At 36.5% G+C, this 19,039-nt stretch overlaps 1 long non-coding RNA gene across 1 annotated transcript in view; it reads left to right on the forward strand.

Moving 5' to 3' along the window:
* Window positions 1–728: 728 nt before the first annotated feature.
* Window positions 729–19,039, forward strand: part of LOC129049548 (uncharacterized) — a 29,281-nt gene continuing 10,970 nt past the window's right edge. Inside the window, exon 1 of the long non-coding RNA XR_008512716.2 lies at window positions 729–1,228. This is a non-coding gene — a long non-coding RNA (uncharacterized LOC129049548). The remainder of the gene's footprint in view (window positions 1,229–19,039) is intronic.

The raw sequence follows: 19,039 nt of genomic DNA on the forward strand, positions 1-19,039 counted from the left end.
TTTACAAAATAAATTTAATTATAAAAGTAACTTGAAAAATATTTAAGGAATTGAAAATATTCATTTTAACTGACAATTGTATCTAAAATGTATGTTTTTAAAAACATTTGATATTTTAGTGGTGTTCTTGAAAACAATACTTTCATATTAAACGCTCCTGTCTGGTCCTTATTTTCTCCTGATTGAGTCCAAATTTCCTCAACTATTTCTTTAACACCATTCACTACTCAACTCTCATCTCTCCGCTTGTTAAGGCCTCTGGCATTTCCATCATTAAAAAGTCAAAGTGATGCTTAGGCATCTCACATTGAGTGACTGGTCCCAATATTCATTTATGCCAACCAACCTTATTTTCTTAAATGTTTGTCTTCCCTTAATTTCCAGTACATTTCTTCAATGGCTTTCCATTTGTCTCTGAATAAACCTCTTCAGTTTCTTTTGTTTGCTTCTTTCTATCTATTCATTCCTTAGTGCTGAACTCCTAAGTTCTAAATTTCAATTCTCACATTATGTATTTTACCTGGACAATCTTGTCTACCCTGGTGATTTCAAATATAGCCTATACATAAAAAAAAATTCAAGTCAGTATTATGGGCTCCAGAGAGCTATTTTCTGATTGTATACTCAAACATTTCACATGCAAATGCTACTTAATATGTCTCAACCTTAACATGCTAAAAAAGTAAAATGGCTTCTTTCACTCAAATCTGCTTCTCCTCCTTGTTCCTTATCATTGTCAGTAGAGCTGTCATGCTCTTAGCCCGCTTCCCAGCCTTCCCTGTCTCACTGCGACATCATCGTCCACCAAGCTGCTAGAGCCAGGAATGATGACAGCATCTCTTCTCTTCTTTCCTCAGTTCAGCTAACCAATAAGAACTACTTTGAGAAAATAATCTAAATATTTCTATTTCTCCCCATTGTCATGACTACCAATTGTTTAAGGGTCTAGAACTTAGAACCAATTGAAACAGAAGATATAGGAGAGAATCACATGGAGATCAAAATACCTTTACTATAGCTGAAGCTGATTGAAAATCTTGGCGTAGATATGGAGTAAATATTGATGTCTCCACAATCTCCTCCAAATTTATACTATGGCATAAACAAGTTAAATGTAGGTCTCTTCCTCACCATCTATCTTAGGTCTCTTTCTCATATTTTCCTCCAATCTCTACTGCTGGGAAGGCAAGGGACATGGAGGGGGAGAGATCACCCCAAGTAGGCACAGGTAACTTTCTACAATATCTCAACTACTTTTTCACAAGGGCAGCAAATACATTTTTTGTTCAGTATGACATTTACAGTATCCTAAACAATGCTAGTGTGCATGTATACCTGATAAATATATGTTGAATAAATTTAAAAAGAACATAGAAAATTTTCCCTGGACTTGACTATTTGCTGATCTTGGTGTTCTGATTATATTTCTTATACATTTATTAAAATATTTTTATCACTATATAAATTGCATATATATTTTTACATTTCCATTTTCCCAACTAACATATAAAGGCAGTACATGAATTACAGGTTAGTTCATCTTATTGTCCTGGAAGCCTAGCTCAGGTTCTGGCATTTATTCCTGCTTTTATCACTTCTTCATCCAAAAAACATTTATTATCTGTTTGTTATGCTCCAGGCACTGCTTTAGGCACTAAAATTCAAAAATCATTAAAAAACAACCTCTGCTTTTGGCAAGTATCTTAGTCCATTTGTGCTGCTATAACAGAACATTATAGACTGAATAATATGTAAAAACTAGAAATGTGTTTCTCACAGTTCTGGAGGCTGGAAAATTCAAGATCAAGGCACCATCAGGTTTGGTGTCTGGTGAGGGTGTGGTCTCCACTTCCAAGATGGCACCTTGAACTTGCATCAGGGAAGAGGGAAGGAGCACTGTGTCTTCACATGGCAGAAGGCAGAGGGCAAAAAAGGACTAACCTCCCTCCATCAGGCCCATTTATAATGGCATCGATCCATTCACGAGGGTGGAACCCTCGTAACATAAACACTTCCCCCAAAAACCCATTTTCCAATACCGTTGCTTTGGGGATTAAGTTTCCAACACAAAAATTTGGGGGAACACGTTTAGATCATAGAGTTTCATGCTTGTCCCCCAAATTTATATTCTTCTCACATGAAAAATCCATTCATTCCATTTCAGTATTCCCAAAAGTCTTAACTTGTTCCAACATCAACCCAAAAGTCTAAGTCCAAACTCACATCTAAATACGAGGGTGAGATTCAAGGTACAATCCACCCTGAGGCAAATTGCTCTCCAGCTGTGAGTCTGTGAAATCAAACTAGTTATGTACTTCCAAAATGTAATAGTGAGATGGGAAAGGGGTAGACAATTTTATTCCAAAAGGGAGCAATAGTAAAGAAAAAAGGGGTAACAGGTACCAAGTAAGCCCAAAGCCTAACAGGAAAAAGAAGATTAAATCTTAAGGCCAGAGAATAATCTTATCTTCATGTCCTGCCTTCTGGACATGCTGGGATGTGGGGAGGTTGAGGTTCCCAGGCCCCAGAAAGCTCCATCCCTATGGCTTGGTTGGACATAGCCCACGTATCAGCTCTTATACCTTGAAGTCACATGCCTGCAGCTTTCCCAGGCTGGTACAGCATGCCAGGGACTCTACAGTTTTGGGATCTCAAGGGTAGTCCTGCTCCACAGGTCCACTAAACATTGTCTTAGTGCAGTCTTTCTGCAGTGTCTCTTCCTCTGTGGCAGGTCTCTGCTTGGAACTCTGAGGCTCTCTATAGCATCCTTTGAAATATTCGTGCAGAAAGCCATACCTCCACAGTTTGTGCACTTTGTGTGCCTGCAGAATTAGAACTGTCTGGATGCTGCCAAGGTTTCTAGTTTGTGCCCTTTGGAGTGACAGCCTGAGCTGTACTGGTCCTGCTTGAATCACAGCTTGGTGCCTGAGGAGAGCTGTGCTGCAATGTAGGGAACAGAGACTTGAGGTGGCCATGGGCAGTGAGCTCAAAGGACCCATGGGTACCCTAGGCCCCTCCTATGAAACTGTTCTGCCCTCAAGGCCCTAGATATCCGCAATGCTTTTGGGGTCAATTTCTCACTGTCTTGATGAGTAGCACTGGCTTCCTTCTGTCCACACTAATCTCCTTAATAAATGGTCATTGGGCCACACCCTTGGTTTTCTCTCCTAAGCATAGTTTTTAATTCTCCACAAAGCCAGGCTGAGAATTTTCCAGTTTTCATACTGTTTCTCTTTTAATTATAAATTCTGTCTTTGAATCATTCTCTGTTCTCACATTTTACTATAAGCAGTAAACACTGCTGCTTAGAGATTTCTCTTTTTAAATATTCTAGCTCATTGCTCTTAAGTTCTGCCTTCCACAAAGTTGTGGGACATTGACATTGTTCAGCCAACTTCTTTTTCATTTTGTATCAAGGCTAGCCTTTCTCCCAGTTTTCAATAAGATATTCCTTATTTCTGTCTAACACCTCATTAGAGTATCCTTTACTTGTCATATTTCTACCAGCATTGTGTTCACAACAATGTAAGTAATCTCTAAGAAGACTGGGGCTGCAGCTTTCCTCTTCTGAGCTCTTACCAGAATCACTCTTACTGCTCTGTTCATGAAAACATAGGCTTTTTCCAGCATTCACTTCAAAAGAGTTCCAGCCTCTATCCATTATTTAGTCACTTCCACATTTTTAGGTATTTGTAACACCCCACTTCTCTGGTACTAATTTTTGTCTTTGCTGTAACAGAATACTATAGAGTAAGTTACAAAGAACAAAAATTTATTTCTCATTATTCTGGAGGCTTGAAAGTCCAAGATCAAGGTACCAGCATCTGGTGAGGACTGCAATCGACTTCCAAGATGATGCCTTGAATGCCATACCCACCAGAAGGGAGGTACACTGTGTGTCCTCACATGGCAGAAGGCAGAAGGGAACAGAGAGACAGACGCCTTCCATCAAGCCCTTTGATTACAGCATGAATACATAAGTGAGAGTGGAGCTTTCATGACCTGAATGCCTCCCCAAAGGCCCCACCTTCCAACACTGTTGCAGTGGGATTAATTTTCTAACATATGAATTTTGAGGGACACATTCAGACCATAGCAGCAAAGCTGTAGACTAATTGAAGAATTAGTCTGTAGGCATATAACTACAATAAAATGTTCTGAGAAAAGGTTGTGTATGACACTGCAATATAGGAAGTGTGTTGAATTTGTGCTTGTTGAGTAAAAAAGTAAATCATATTTGCTAAATATTTTGTCTTCATTATCAACTGATCTGTATAAACAATAAAAGTATGTATTATCTTCATTGTACCTATGAAAATATATTGAGTAATTGCATGCTAATCTTTAGATTTACTAATTCTAACTTCTGCCCAAGTTTAAGCACTACAATTCTGATATCTAACTCTTTTACCTTAATTATTTGAAATGAAATTAACAATTAACATCTGTTTTATGTGGTTATACTGTCCTCTCCACAGCCGTAATTTTACTTAAAAACATAAACCATATCTTGGCAGAAAAAGCTATTGCATTGAACATATTATGGGTTTAAGACATTGTACTTAATTTCAGTTTGTAGAATTATTTACAATCCAAAATGTCTTTAAACAAGGTATGTTAGTGTCCTTCCCAATTTGAGATTCTGTGATTCTAAGATACACAAAGAAACTTTTACTCTAGCTTGAGGATAGTGGAAATTAGTGCACAGAATTTTTTCAGTATTTCAAAAAAAATTATAATTTCAACTTTTGTTTTAGATGCAGAGGGTACATGTGCACATTTGTTACATGGGTATATTGTGTGATGCTAGGGTTTGGGGTATGGATGATCCTGTCGTCCAGGTGATGAACATTATACCCAAGCGGTAGTTTTTCATCCCATGTCCCCCTCCCTCCTTGCCCGTTAGTCCTCCCCAGTGCCTTTGTTTCCATTTCTATGACCATGTATACTCAGCATTTAGCTCCCACTTATATTTCTCAGTTTTTACAATCATTTTGCCTTCTTGGCACTGGCTTCTTCTGGGTTGAAATAAAGGCCACTCATTCAACATGATCCTATCAAAGGTATACACATTATGCCTTTTCCTTATGATCTCCCAGCTGTAGAAAGAAACGTGGACTCTGTATAGTGAATGTTGCTAACACTACACTCTAAATGCTCTTTCAGTGAGGCTGTGGTCACCTCTTTTGAGCTGTCTCTGGAGAAGAGTGACAGCATTGATACTAAACTGGATCTGTAGAATGTTGCTAACACTACACTCTAAATGCTCTTTCAGTGAGGCTGTGGTCACCTCTTTTGAGCTGTCTCTGGAGAAGAGTGACAGCATTGATACTAAACTGGATCTGTGGAAGTGTTATTTCCACTGGTGATTGCACAGGCAGTTTTGAACCTGCTTTTGGACAACAGAGGATAGGGAAGAGGCTTGGAGGCCTATTTGACATTATAGGGGATGAGCCTAAAACTCTATTGGGCATTGCTGCTGCTGGGAATAATGGTTTCTGGTCATCAGAAGCCAGTGGGACCCAGTGGTATTGGTATTCATCACCCACAAAAAGAGCCTGTCACTTGTTAATACTCTGGGTCTGGGCTGGGCAATTTCAGAGTTGTTCCTCTCTATCTCCTGTGACACAGAACTACAAAACTATCCATATTTGGAAATGTTATTAAATCATCTAACTTAGAGTGAGGGTTAGTTATGAAGCACTGGGACCATCAGTCATCTTCCTTTTTCACCATGTCTAACCATCATTTTATATTTGCATCCAGTAGCTGGCCTTATAAATCTTAATTAAAGGCTTTCTCAGATCCTGAATTTAAGCTGTCACCCATTATAGCTTCGTTGAAATGTCCATGTCCATTAAAACCTTATCAAAATGCAGCATCTATTACCTTTGAAGCTCATGTTGTATTCATCTCTGCAAGCTTTGTTAATGCAGGGAAGGTGCATATATGCTGGCAACATAACGTTCCCTGACAGGTGCTGTTAAGCAGCAACGGCTGGCTTTACTCTCTCCACAGCCTTTGTTGACTCTTATAAAATCCTGGAACTATGGTTTGCTACATACAGAATGTGTAGAAGGATAGGGCAAACAAAATTAAACCGTTGATTCTTATTCCATGTCATGAAAGGGTAAAATAATCATGTTTTTTTCTCAGATCATTGGCATTTTAAAGCAGGCTAAAATAATGTCAACCTGTTTGCATGATCCAATCAAGAAAAATGCATACCTAAATTCATGAACAAAAAAATGTGTTGATTCTAAATTGTGATTCTGGTATTTCCTTGGAGAAGCGGATGTAACTTAAAACCAATATGCCTATCTTGGCTTTACTGAATGGTGCTTTAGGCATTTGCTTTCTATAACTGGATTGACTAGGAAATGAACTTGAGAAGGTGAGAATTTTAGATGAAGATCTAAAAGTATGACTAAGTGAGAGATTTAAAAGTAGAGAGCTGAAAATTATGTAAAATAAACCTTCATAATGTCACAGCATCACATATTATCACCGTAGTGACACCAATAAAAAATATCCTCAAGTTCTTTAGTCATGGGGAATAAAAGAGTGAAATAGTGTAGCATGCTACAGCACTACAATTTGATACTATTAAGATTTCACAGTTGCCGTCAGCCAGGTCACAGTAAGGGTTAAAACACTTATCAGTTGTGACACTCTGTCTTGATAACCTTATTAATCCTTCAGAGGCACTAGAGGAAACAGCTAACAACTAAGAACAAGTTATAACGAATACGGATCTGTTACATCCACTCATAATCCCTTCTCAATTATTCAAAGTTCTGTTTCCACTAAAATCTTTCAGATCCTCTTGTGTATCATTCATCTGTAAGAATGTTGGCGGTATTTCTGTATATTCCAAGGGGACAGCTGGTTAATATGAATCTCTTCTTTTTTTCCTTTCCCCAACTAGAATCAGAAGGCCTTTCAGGTCAGGACTTTCTCGTTCACTTGTTCAACCTACATTACTACCAGCTGGCAATGTACTCTGTATAGACGAATTGGAAAATGCATTTAATAATAAGGGTGGAAATATTTCTGAGGACACATTTTCTAAGTGAGGGAACGAATAAGACTTTTTTTTGCTCTCACTCTTTGGAAAGACTATGATCATGAGGCTAAAATATGCATTACCTAATCTAATATGTCTATCTCTTAGCAATGTTTTTTAACAGAAAGCCACCATATATCTCTGTAATTATGTTGTTAGAGTACGTAGAAAAGACCCAAATTATATTATTTCTTTTAAATCTTAGAGATATTATTACATATTAATCATTTTTTCTTTATGGTCTCCAAGACATTTTTTAGGGGGGTCTACATAATGTTAGGTGAGAAGTTTTATACAGGGGCAGTAAACACAATGTATCACACCATCTTTAAGAGTGAAGCTACATGAGGTTTTTTCCAAAAGTAAAGACCGCCATTTGTTTGTTTGCTCATTTATTCAGCAAGCATTCATTTTCGACTCTGGAATGTAGCAGTGAATAAAAGTACTTCTGCAAAATAAAATACATACAATGTAAATTTTGTTAATTTCTGGGGAGAAATATAAAGCCAGGTAAGGGATATAGGAAGCTTCATATAGAGGGGCTGTAATTTTAAACAGGGTGAGCAAAGAAGGCTTTACTGAGAAGGTGACATTTTATTCAAGACCTGAAGAGCTTAGGATTCAGTCCTCTGGCGGGGATGAGCATCCCATGCAGTAAAACAGCAAGTAATCAGAGGTAGGAATTAGTCAACAACCAGCCAAGAGGCCAGTGTAGCTGGAGCTGAGCAAGACAGGGGAGAGCAGACCAAGGAGAGGTTAAAGAGGAGGCCCATTGTATAAAGGAGGCCCATTGTATAAAGCTGTCCTGGCCATTTCAAGAACTTTTTGATTTTTTTTCTCCAAATGAGGTGGAAAGCCCCAGAAGGATTTTGAACATTGGTTATATAGGCTGAATGAACTTAGACTAACTAAACACTGTTGCTTACATAGAATTTAGAATAACTAAACACAGTGGCTTATTAAATAAATCATGGTTAGTAAAGAAAGAATGTATGTTTAGACTAATATTCTAAATTCTTTGAAGTGATGCTTTATAATAAACTTCTTGGCATTACTGTCAGAAATAGATTATATAAAATCTCATATTTTATGCAAACCTTAGGTGCAATAAAATTTTAAAAGATTATCATATTCAGATAATTTTATAATATTGATGTTTCTTTTAACAGTCATGGTGTAGATCAAAATATAGAGGATCCTAATGGAATGAGACAGGCTGTATCTCTGATGCAAGTGATCCTTACAGTCTCAGGTAGAGGCACATTTTCTTTCCTGGGTGGCTACATGCATAGTGGCACCAACAGCCCCCTGTAGAAAGGATCACTCATGATTTGATAAGCACAGCTGAAAAGTGTCAGCAGTCACCAAACAAGAAGTTTTCCCTTTTGGAGGAAAGATATTTGGAATCATAGGAATCTCTGGTTTTCTTACTCACTGATTCTGTGACAATGCAGTTTCAGTAACATAATGTAAGTGATGCTTTCTACACAGTGCTGATGCTATTAACCATACAGTAGATTTCAGTGTATTTTTTCTCATTCCGACCACTTTACCTTTAGCTTTAATATTCTGTTAGAGCATCATAATATTTATGTCTAGAAGGAACCATAAAGGTCTTCTACTCTAACAGTTCATCTGCAGCTTACCTACCAGCTAAGTACAAATTGTAGCTTTGTCAGATTTGAACAACCAGAGAGTGAGATCTTAACTATTGTCATGATGTTGTCAATATCACTTTTGGAAAACTGAGACAGTATACTATAGCATTAACTTTTCATTACTTAGGCCAAAGTCCATTCTGGGGCCAGTTAGGAAAAAATAATAATATCTTTTAGACATAACAGCCTTACAAATGTTGAAGACATCTCAGATGTTTGCTGACTTTTCTGGCAATCATCTTCTGCTCCTTTAGCTAATCTTTGTATAACATGACTTTGATTCTCTTCATCTTTTTGGTGACTCTCCTTTGAATGTACTCCAGTTTACCTCTCTTCTTGAAGTGTGTGGCTTAGATGTGGTTTGATATAGAGGCATAATTGAATGGAATTATTATTTCCCTTGATCTGGACAAAATATTCTATTAATGTAGCCAAGAATTGCATTAGCTTTTTTGGCAACCACTGTTCAGTGCTGATTTATATCAAGCTCCCTGTCAATTAATCCTCCAGGGACTTTTTTATTTATTCTCTTGCTAGGCTATGCCTTTGACATCTATATAAGTTTAGTTGCTGTTTGGAATAAAAAGACTACTTTTTTTTTTCCTAATTAAATTTCATCTTGCAAGTCCAGTGTTCCACTCATTGGGATATTTTGGGATCCTGATTTTATCCTCTATCAGGAATTAATAGCTTTAAGACTGAACTCAGATAGGCCAGTAATTTTCTAAAAAGGACTATTCTTTTGAAGATTGCCTTCTGAAAATATCAAGGAAATCTAAGAGACGTTTCATAATACAGGTTAAAAGAACAGATCTGGGCAGCAGCCACACCTCATTTCCAGCCCTAGCTCTGTCACTTTCCAGGTGAACTTATTCATTTGGTTGACAAACTGAACTCCTACTATGAAACACATTATCCTAGGCACTTAGGACTCATCAGTGAATGAGACAGACAAAAATACTTATCCTGGAGGAGCTTATACTCTAGCAGGAAAAGAAACCTTTGAAAAGAAATATATGCTCTACAATCCATAATTTTCTTAACTGGAAAAATAGGAATAAATGTATTACTTTATAATATATAGTTTGTTTATCAGGGTTCTCCAGAGAACAAAGAGAATGCATATGTTATAATAAATATATTTTTTATAAGGAATGAACTCATATCATTATAAAGGCTAAGTCCCAAGATCTGCAGGGTAGGTTGGCAAGCCAGAGACCCAGGAGAGCCAATGAAGTAATTCTAGCCTGGAAAATAGCAAGCTCAAGACGCAGCAAGAGCCAATGCTGTTTGAGTCCTAAGTCAGGAAAAAACCGATGTTCACATTTGAAGGTGGTCAAGCAGGAAGAATTCTCTATTACTCTGGGGGAGGGTAAGTCTTTTCGTTCTATTCAGATCTTCAAGGGATAGATGGGATTCACTCCCCTTATGGAGGGCCATCTGCTTTATGCAGTCAACTCATTCAACTTTGATACATAAAATTAACCATCACAAATAGTAATGAGGATGTTAGGAGTTACTGTACATAAAGGGCTTAGCATAGTGAGCTCTTAAGAAAAGATAGCTATTATTTGCATAAAGTATTTTTCAAACCCCTCTTCAGTATTAGGAATAGAATCAGAGCTCTCCAATACTGACACAGTAGTTTTGGCCCTTTCCTGGTGTGACACTCTGTCTGATATTTTGTCTTGGGAAGCAGTCGTACTTACATAGTGCATGATCAGCTAAGTTATTTCTCTGCTAATGCCTATTTCAAGGCTCTGTGAAAATATGCTCTCTGCCTCACATGTATGAGACAGAGGAATTACCTACAAGACACCATGCTACCATCTGGAGCAGCCTCTACTGATGAAATACTTGTGAAGGGTCTTTTATTATTTTTTGGCAGTGTTTCCTTTTTAAAGAAAACATTACAAAAACTGGAAAGGTTTTAGAAAAACTGAAAGGCAGATTTTTTTTATACCTCTCCTTTGAACTCACTGCAGGAGTAGTTCACTTTACTTACAGTGAGCTCAATAAGTAACTATCATTTCAGGGTATGCCTGACTCATAATACTGTCAAATAATTCATACGTGTAGAAATGACCGTTGTCTCATTTACTTGTTATGCCAACACTTGTCAACCTCAGCAACAGCTTTCAGCCCTGTTAAATGTGGTTTAAATGTGAGGGATCTAAAATGAAATTGAAGCACCCTGCATTTGATAGTAAATCAAATACTAATTTGATGTTGTACTCAAAGACAGCATATTTAGTAAGTCTTGAAAGTAAAAATGGCAGATTTTATGATTTGACTGTAGTGAGGGTTTTATTGGGATTCTGATTATCTTTTAAAGGTTGAGATCTAATGATTTTTAAAAATTACATTTGAGAAAAATATTTTGGAGTAAATTATATTGAACTGAATTAATGAATGATAAAAATAGTTTAAAGAAAATTACTTTCTAAAGAGAAGACAAATATTATCAAATCATGAACATTATATTTTGTTTTACTTTTTATTATAAAAAATTTCAACCACACTAAGGGTAGAAAAAATAACATTATACCCATATATCCATCACTTATATTAAAATGTATTATTATTTTATAATATTTGCCTCATCTCTTTTGAACTTCAATTTTAAACTCACTCTCCGTCAGTATTTTTAAAGTATTATTTTAATTTTTTTTTTTTTTGAGACAGAGTCTCACTCTCACTCTGTCGCCCAGACTGGCACCTGCCAGTGCAGTGGCACGATCTCAGCTCACTGCAACCTCTGCCTCCTGGGTACAAGTGATTCTCCTGCCTCAGGCTCCTGACTAGCTGGGATTACAGGTGCTTGCCACCAGGTCCAGCTAATTTTTGTATTTTTAGTGGAGACGGGGTTTCACCAAGTTAGGCTGTCTCAAAATCCTGACTTCAGGTAATTCATCTGCCTCGGACTCCCAAAGTGCTGGGATTACAGGGGTGAGCTTCTGTGCCCGGCCGAGGCATCATTTTAACTAGATATAAAATAAATCTTAACTTTTCCAAGTATAACGCTATAAGTGTGGAACATTTAAAAGTAGAAGAGATTTTACATTTTTTTTTTCTAGCATGTGGGAAAATTGATAGCTTCTTTCTGTATGTTTTAATGATGAGTGAAGAACTAGACTGCTTCTATGGTTTTCCCTGGAATTTTTAAAAATCACCTACCCATAAACTGACATTCTTTCTAAACACATGAATGTGATGAGTCTCAATAAGCAAAAGCAAAATGTACTGCTATTCTAGAAAGCATTTGGCAAAGAGACTCCAGGACAACTCTTTGTACAAAAGGGAAATGAGGACTGGCTGGCCGTGTAGTAAGTGGATATATGGCCTCTGGTGGGAGGCAATGTGGCAGTGTTAGGGCCACATGAATGAGGCATGAATTGTAGGTCTGATTTTTAGTAGTCACATGCCTATGGTCAAATCACAGCTGTTCTAAACCTTCAGTGTTTCCACATCTGTAACATGAATGCAATAATGCCTGCATTGCAAGCGTGTTGTGAAGATTAGCTACATAGGTAAAGCTTTGTTGTACGTACTCAATATTGGCATCTGGTTGTTGTTTTTTGAAACAATGTACTAGAAAGATTGTTCATGGTGTTTGAAATTATATGTAGGTGGTATAACAATCCTTCCTGCTCACCTACTTGCTGTGTGTCCCTGGGCATGTCCCGTAGTCTCACAGAACCTCAGTGTCTTTAGCTGGGAAATGAGTCTAATACTATTTATTCCATGATGGTTAGTTTAATGTGTCAATCTGACTAAGGGATGCTCACGTAACTGGTATACATTCCTCCTAGGTGTATCTTTGAGAGCATTTCTGAAAAGGATTAACATTGAATCAATAGGCTAAGTAAAGAAGATTGCTCTCATTAATGTGGTTCAATGTTAGTCAATCTGCTTAAATAGAACAAAAGTGCAGAAGGAGAGCGAAGTCTATCTTCTTGAGCTGAGACATCCAGATTCTCCCGCCCTTGGATAAGAGGTTCTTGTTATGGGGTCGTCGGACTCTGGGACTTATACCATTCCCTCCAACATGTAAGCCAATTCCCATGTATATATTTATGTATGTGTATATATGTATGTATGTGTGTATATATATATATATGTATGTGTATATGTATACACACATACACACACACACACATATGTATATATATATACTTATTGGTTCTGTTTCTCTGGAGAACCCTGACTAACCCATACTCCCACAGCATTGTTTTGGGGGGCAAGTAATAACGTTCGTGTCATGTAGTAGACTCATTATTGAAAATCTGTTTCTAGGAGTCTTGTTTTCTTGACCAATTTCGAGCTTTCAAGTTACTTTTGCAGTTTAATAATATATGGTTTAGTCTTCTTGATGTTTTTGCCAGTATTTGGATGAAGATGTAAAGGTCGAACATATCAAACTTGGCGATAGCTAAATTAGGTTCAGAAGTTCTCAGTAGGCTAGAACTACAGGTAAAAATGAACCAAACAATTTATATGGAAAAAAAATTGAACAATGTAGTAGTTTTATAAGTTCCTTGTGTGCCAATACTGTGAATGGCTATTCAATTTTTTAAGTTCTATTTTAGGCTAATTAATTCAGGTGCAAAGCGTAGATTCAGCAATATAAAGGTTGTTCTGTATTCAAATTGGTCAAGATGACAGCTAGAATGATGTGTCCTTTTTTTAAGCTAAATTCCACACTTTACAAAGGACATTGAAAAGCTAGGTAGGGGTCAGGTGCGGTGGCTCATGCCTACAATTCCAGCACTTTGGGATGCCCAGGAGAAAGGATTGCTTGAGCACAGGAGGCTGAACTGCAGTGAGCCATGATTGTGAAGTCTAGTCTGGGTGACAGAGCAACACCCTGTCTCAAAAAAAAAAAAAAAGCTAGGTAGGGTTTCTCAAGCTATGGAACATTTTGATCAGATAATTCTGTGTTGAGGGTGGCATGGGCAGTCTCCTGTGCATTTTTGGCACATTGCTGGCCTTTATCCATTAGATGCCACTAGAACTTCCATTTTCCCACCCAGAAAGCCACACATCCAGACATTGCCACACATCTCCTGGAAGGCAAAATTGCTCTGGTTGAGAACCCCTGTGCTGCAGGGTATACAAAGGAAAGTAAAAGGAAAGTAAAAGGCTGGGAAGGATAATCATGAAGAATAATAAGGGTAGGTGTGTCTCATTCCTAGAACTGTCCCAACTCAATAATTTTATTTTGTATTAAGTTTCTCTGTCTTCATCTGCCTTCCCATTAAATTAATCTTTTTGCAGTCAGGGATTGTGTTTCATTCTTTTTGTTTTTAGTGTGCAGAATAACTCCTAGTGTACTGTAGACTCTCAATGTTTTTATAAGATAAAGTAAACTAAACTGAAGAAAAAAACGACCTGATGTGGGCAGCTACTAAGCAGACATTTTCTGATTGTACTTGAAGAGCTGCCAAAGGAAGATTGTATTGGATTACTCAATGAAAGAAAGAATGCTTCTTCAGAGGGCAGAGCTAATAGTAATGAATAAAAGTTATGGAGGCATAGATTTCACCTTATTTTAAGGTCAAATTTTAATATGATATTTATACTTATTTAGCACCAATAATTCTTGAAATCAACTTGATTAGCATTGAAATGAGTGTATTTTATAATAGAATTGTAAATAAAATAGTCTCTTTAACAAAATGGGGATTAGGGGTACTGATCCTCTACACTGTCGAAAATCCACATAGAACTTTTGACTCCCCACAAACTTTACTAATAGACCATGTTGCCCAAAAGCCTTACCAATTACACAAAAAAATCAATTAACACATATTTTGCAATTTATATGTATTATATAGTATATTCTTACCATAAAGAAAGCTAGAGAAAAGAAAATGTTATGGAGAAAATCATAAGAGGAAATATATTGTAGTACTGTGTTGTATTTATTGATACCACAAGTTTAGTCATTTGTTTACAAGATGAATCTCTGAAATGGCGGGTAACTGCAGCTGCAAACCTCAGTCTATGGTGCATATCAAGCAATTCAGCTTTTTTGGCAATGCCATGACTTCTCTGCTTCTCGGAAGCACTTCCAGCATCACTAGTGGCACTTCATACGTGTTCCATGTTGTTATGCAAGGTTGAAAGTATTGCACTAAACAAAATGAAAAATACATGAGAAACACAAGCGATCACTTTTTACTGCAATTTATTAGAGGAATGAACTGCTCGTGCAGAAATGATTAGTGTCACAAAGTATTTTAAATGGATACTTGCAACACTTGAGCTCACTGCAAGAACAACAGGAAGTGGCTATGAATTGATTACTGTTGTACAGTATGTACTACAGTTAATTTTATGCAGTCATGATTTAATACTGCATCTTTACATTTGTTTACATTTCTCTCCACTGTGAATGGTGCCATGTACAGTTTGTGTTTGGGTGCATGTTTCAGTAAATTTTAACTTTGTATAGTGGATTTGTGGGTATTTTATGATAGTAGATGATAAAACAGAGTAATATCTACATAGATTTTGTGCATTAATGCATACTTACCTTTTTCTTTTTTGATATTCCTAGGCTAGGTGTTTTGTGTGCAACATTTTTCAAATTGTTGTAAATCTCCAAAAAATTTATATATTTTTATATTATATAAAATGTATTATATATCATATGAAATATATTTATATTTATATATATTAAATTTATATATATATTTATTGAAAAAAACTCATGTGCAAGTGGACCCACATAGTTCAAAATCAAGTTGCTCAAGAATCAATTGTACAATACTATCAGAATTCTGAGGTATATTACATACATTTGTAGGATATAAAAATATTGATCAAATACAAAATTATTGATTTTCCCTACTTAAAAATCTATATTTATACTCATGCAACTATTAAATAATTGACAATATGGCAAGTACTCAGAGGCATAAGAAAGAAATAAACTAAAAAGAGAAAGGACAGAAAAGAATATCTCCTATATATATATATTTGGTAACTTATTAAAAATGAGTAGTGAAAATGATACTGATGGAAAATATTTATCAAGTGCTTATTGTATTGTAGTCATTGTGTTGTGCTTTAAATATAGCCTCATTTAATCCCTACAACACCTCAATGAAATAAGTGCTTTTATTTTCTCCATTTACATTATGAAGAAAAAAATTTGCAATTACAAAGAGATAAGCATTTCAAAAGAAACTAATAGAACTTATAAATAAACTGTGTATTGCTTTCAGAATTGTACCTTCAGAAGGAATATACTGAATTTTATATTTCTTTTAATATTTCAATAATATCAGTCTTGTGAACATTTTTGGATTGCATTCAGGGTCATTTTTTCAGTTCAATATTTGCTCTGTGCACCTGAATACGTAACTAACCAAACTATTAGGCATGTGACTCATCGATAGAGAATTTCATCCTTTGGTTCCTATATGGTTCATAGAAACACATTTCCGCTCTCTTTTATCTGACAAGGACTTCCATTTTATTGTCAGTATGAGGACAAATTCGAAATACACATGAAGTTTCCCAAAACATCTTAAAAATAGTACAGAGACTTGTATCTATGAGATTATTTTCAAATTATATTCAACATTCAGTTAAAATTTTCCTTAACATTCTTACCTGTGGCCAGACCTTAAAACTAAAGTATCTTGAGGTGTGGGGAGTATCTCTGTACTGAGGAGTCCGCTCTGTGAGAGTGCTGGGAGACACTCCCTGGAGCAAACACTAATGCAATGGAGGCTTTTTGTTTGTTTGTTTTACTTGGAGAAGAGTAGCCTGAGAAAGACAATAGTGTTCCAGCCTGGAAAGCCATATATTAATTAGTGATATTTCCCATTAAATTAAGGAAAGGACAAGAGGGTTAAATTCAAGCAGGATGGTTTAGGTTGCAATTTTGAAGATGATAGGGCATCTTCACTGTAAAGCCTAGGAGAGGTTAGAATATGTTACCGAGGGAATTTGAGTGTGACAAAGTTACTTTTCTTTCATATGACAATCTATTGGCATTTATTTCTAATTACCATTGTCTCTTTGCTACTGAAGTTATTTTTGAATGAAAAGAATTCATTCATGCCATATCTCTTCCACATAGAATTTTTAGATATAAAAATTAATTAAAAATTTATAGCATTTAACCAGGGGTGAATGAAACTCAATTCTGCAATATTTATTCATATAAAGACCAAGTTCCTAATTATCTAGGGAAGTCAGAGAAAGCCTAAAGAGACCCACATGGGTATTATAGATTTATTTTAGGAACTTAGGTGTCTGCCTTTTCTCTCCATGTTTTAAGTAGGGTTGTCAGATTTAGTAAATATAAATACAGGATGCCCAGTTAAATATGAATTTCAGATAAGCAATGAATAATATTTTAGTATAAATCTGTCCCCAAGACTATATTCTTATGATAAAAATGTTATTTATCGTTTACCTAAAATTCAAATTAACTGGGAATCCTGTATTTTATCTGGCAACATTAGTTATAAGGGGAGCATATAAGTGGATTAATCCTGAAGCTAATGAAGCTTAAGTTTTCAGGGGTCTTCACTGGCAGGCTTTTGTTTAAATCTAATGTTGTCTTTGTAATTTTCCAGCCTTTTCTTTAGAGCCTTCTTCCCAATTATATAAACCTGAGGCTCCACGAAATTTAGATATGACCCTGCAGGGGAAGTAATATAAGGAGACAGTTGACAAGGTGACAGAAGAAGTAAATTTAGCAGGCTCGAGGAGATTGTTGATGCCCTTGTCACATTCAGAAATTATTTTCCAGGAGATAATTAAATAATCACTGGGCCTTGAGGCATCTTTGTAGTTGAAACTTGACTGTCACCGTATAGGGAAGAGACAGGAATAAGTTTTCCACTTTGTTGCTATAGCCTAAGAGTGAAAAATTCAATGCTCTGAGAAAGGCAGTAAAATTTCTTTTTCCATGGATACAATCAGCAAATGAAGACTCAATAATTTTGTTTCTACTTACCAAATTCAACTCTTCAGATCTCATAGACTTTAAATGCCTAAAGGAAGTTATAAAATAAAAGATGAGAATGGCAAAGAAGTGTCCTCCAGAAAAGCAGATCTGGCTTTATTCTAAGGCTCATTCACAAAAAGGCAAAGCTAAATGTTTGTCTCCCTCCTTGATGCAGTGCCCTGCTTTGTGTACTAAACCACAGAACTGACTCAGCTCCCATGCATTTAATAAAGACTATTAAGGGTGATAATCCTCTTTTTAATCACTCAAGACGCTGCCTGATTCTTAGAGCCCGCAGTTTTGGGAGTGCTATTGATGGGAGTGCTATTGAAGTGCTATTGATTAGGTTTTCAGGTTAAATCTTTTGTGGCTTCAAGAAGCACAAAAACGGTGTAAAGAAGTTCCACCTAAGTGCCTGATATGGATTAAGGGAACTTTTCTTCATTCAAGAAATTAATTCAGCAAATATTTGCTGTGTGTTTCCTAAGTGCCAGACACTGTGCTGGGAATGGGATTGCTTTGGGTTTTCAGTACTTAACTGGGAATTAATTGATGGAAGGAGCAAATGCTTTTTTTTTTTTCTTTTTTTTTTATTATACTTTAAGTTTTAGGGTCATGTGCATGTGCACAACGTGCAGGTTTGTTACATATATATACATGTGCCACGTTGGTGTGCTGCACCCATTAACTCGTCATTTAACATTAGGTATATCTCCTAATGCTATCCCTCCCCCCTCTCCCCACCCCAGAACAAGCCCCGGTGTGTGATGTTCCCCTTCCTGTGTCCATGTGTTCTCATTGTTCAATTCCCACCTGTGAGTGAGAACATGCGGTGTTTGGTTTTTTGTCCTTGCGATAGTTTGCTGAGAATGATGGTTTCCAGCTTCATCCATGTCCCTACAAAGGATATGAACTCATCATTTTTTATGACTGCATAGTATTCCATGGTGTATATGTGCCACATTTTCTTAATCCAGTCTATCGTTGTTGGACATTTGGGTTGGTTCCAAGTCTTTGCTATGGTGAATAGTGCTGCAATGAACATACATGTGCATATGTCTTTATAGCAGCGTGATTTATAATCCTTTGTGTATATACCCAGTAATGGGATGGCTGGGTCAAATGGTATTTCTAGTTCTAGATCCCTGAGGAATCGCCACACCAACTTCCACAATGGTTGAACTAGTTTACAGTCCCACCAACAGTGTAAAAGTGTTCGTATTTCTCCACATCCTCTCCAGCACCTGTTGTTTCCTGACTTTTTAATGATTGCCATTCTAACTGGTGTGAGATGGTATCTCATTGTGGTTTTGATTTGTATTTCTCTGATGGCCAGTGACGATG

Source organism: Pongo abelii, chromosome 14, assembly GCF_028885655.2.
Source record: "Pongo abelii isolate AG06213 chromosome 14, NHGRI_mPonAbe1-v2.0_pri, whole genome shotgun sequence".
NCBI classification, from domain to species: Eukaryota; Metazoa; Chordata; class Mammalia; order Primates; family Hominidae; genus Pongo; species Pongo abelii.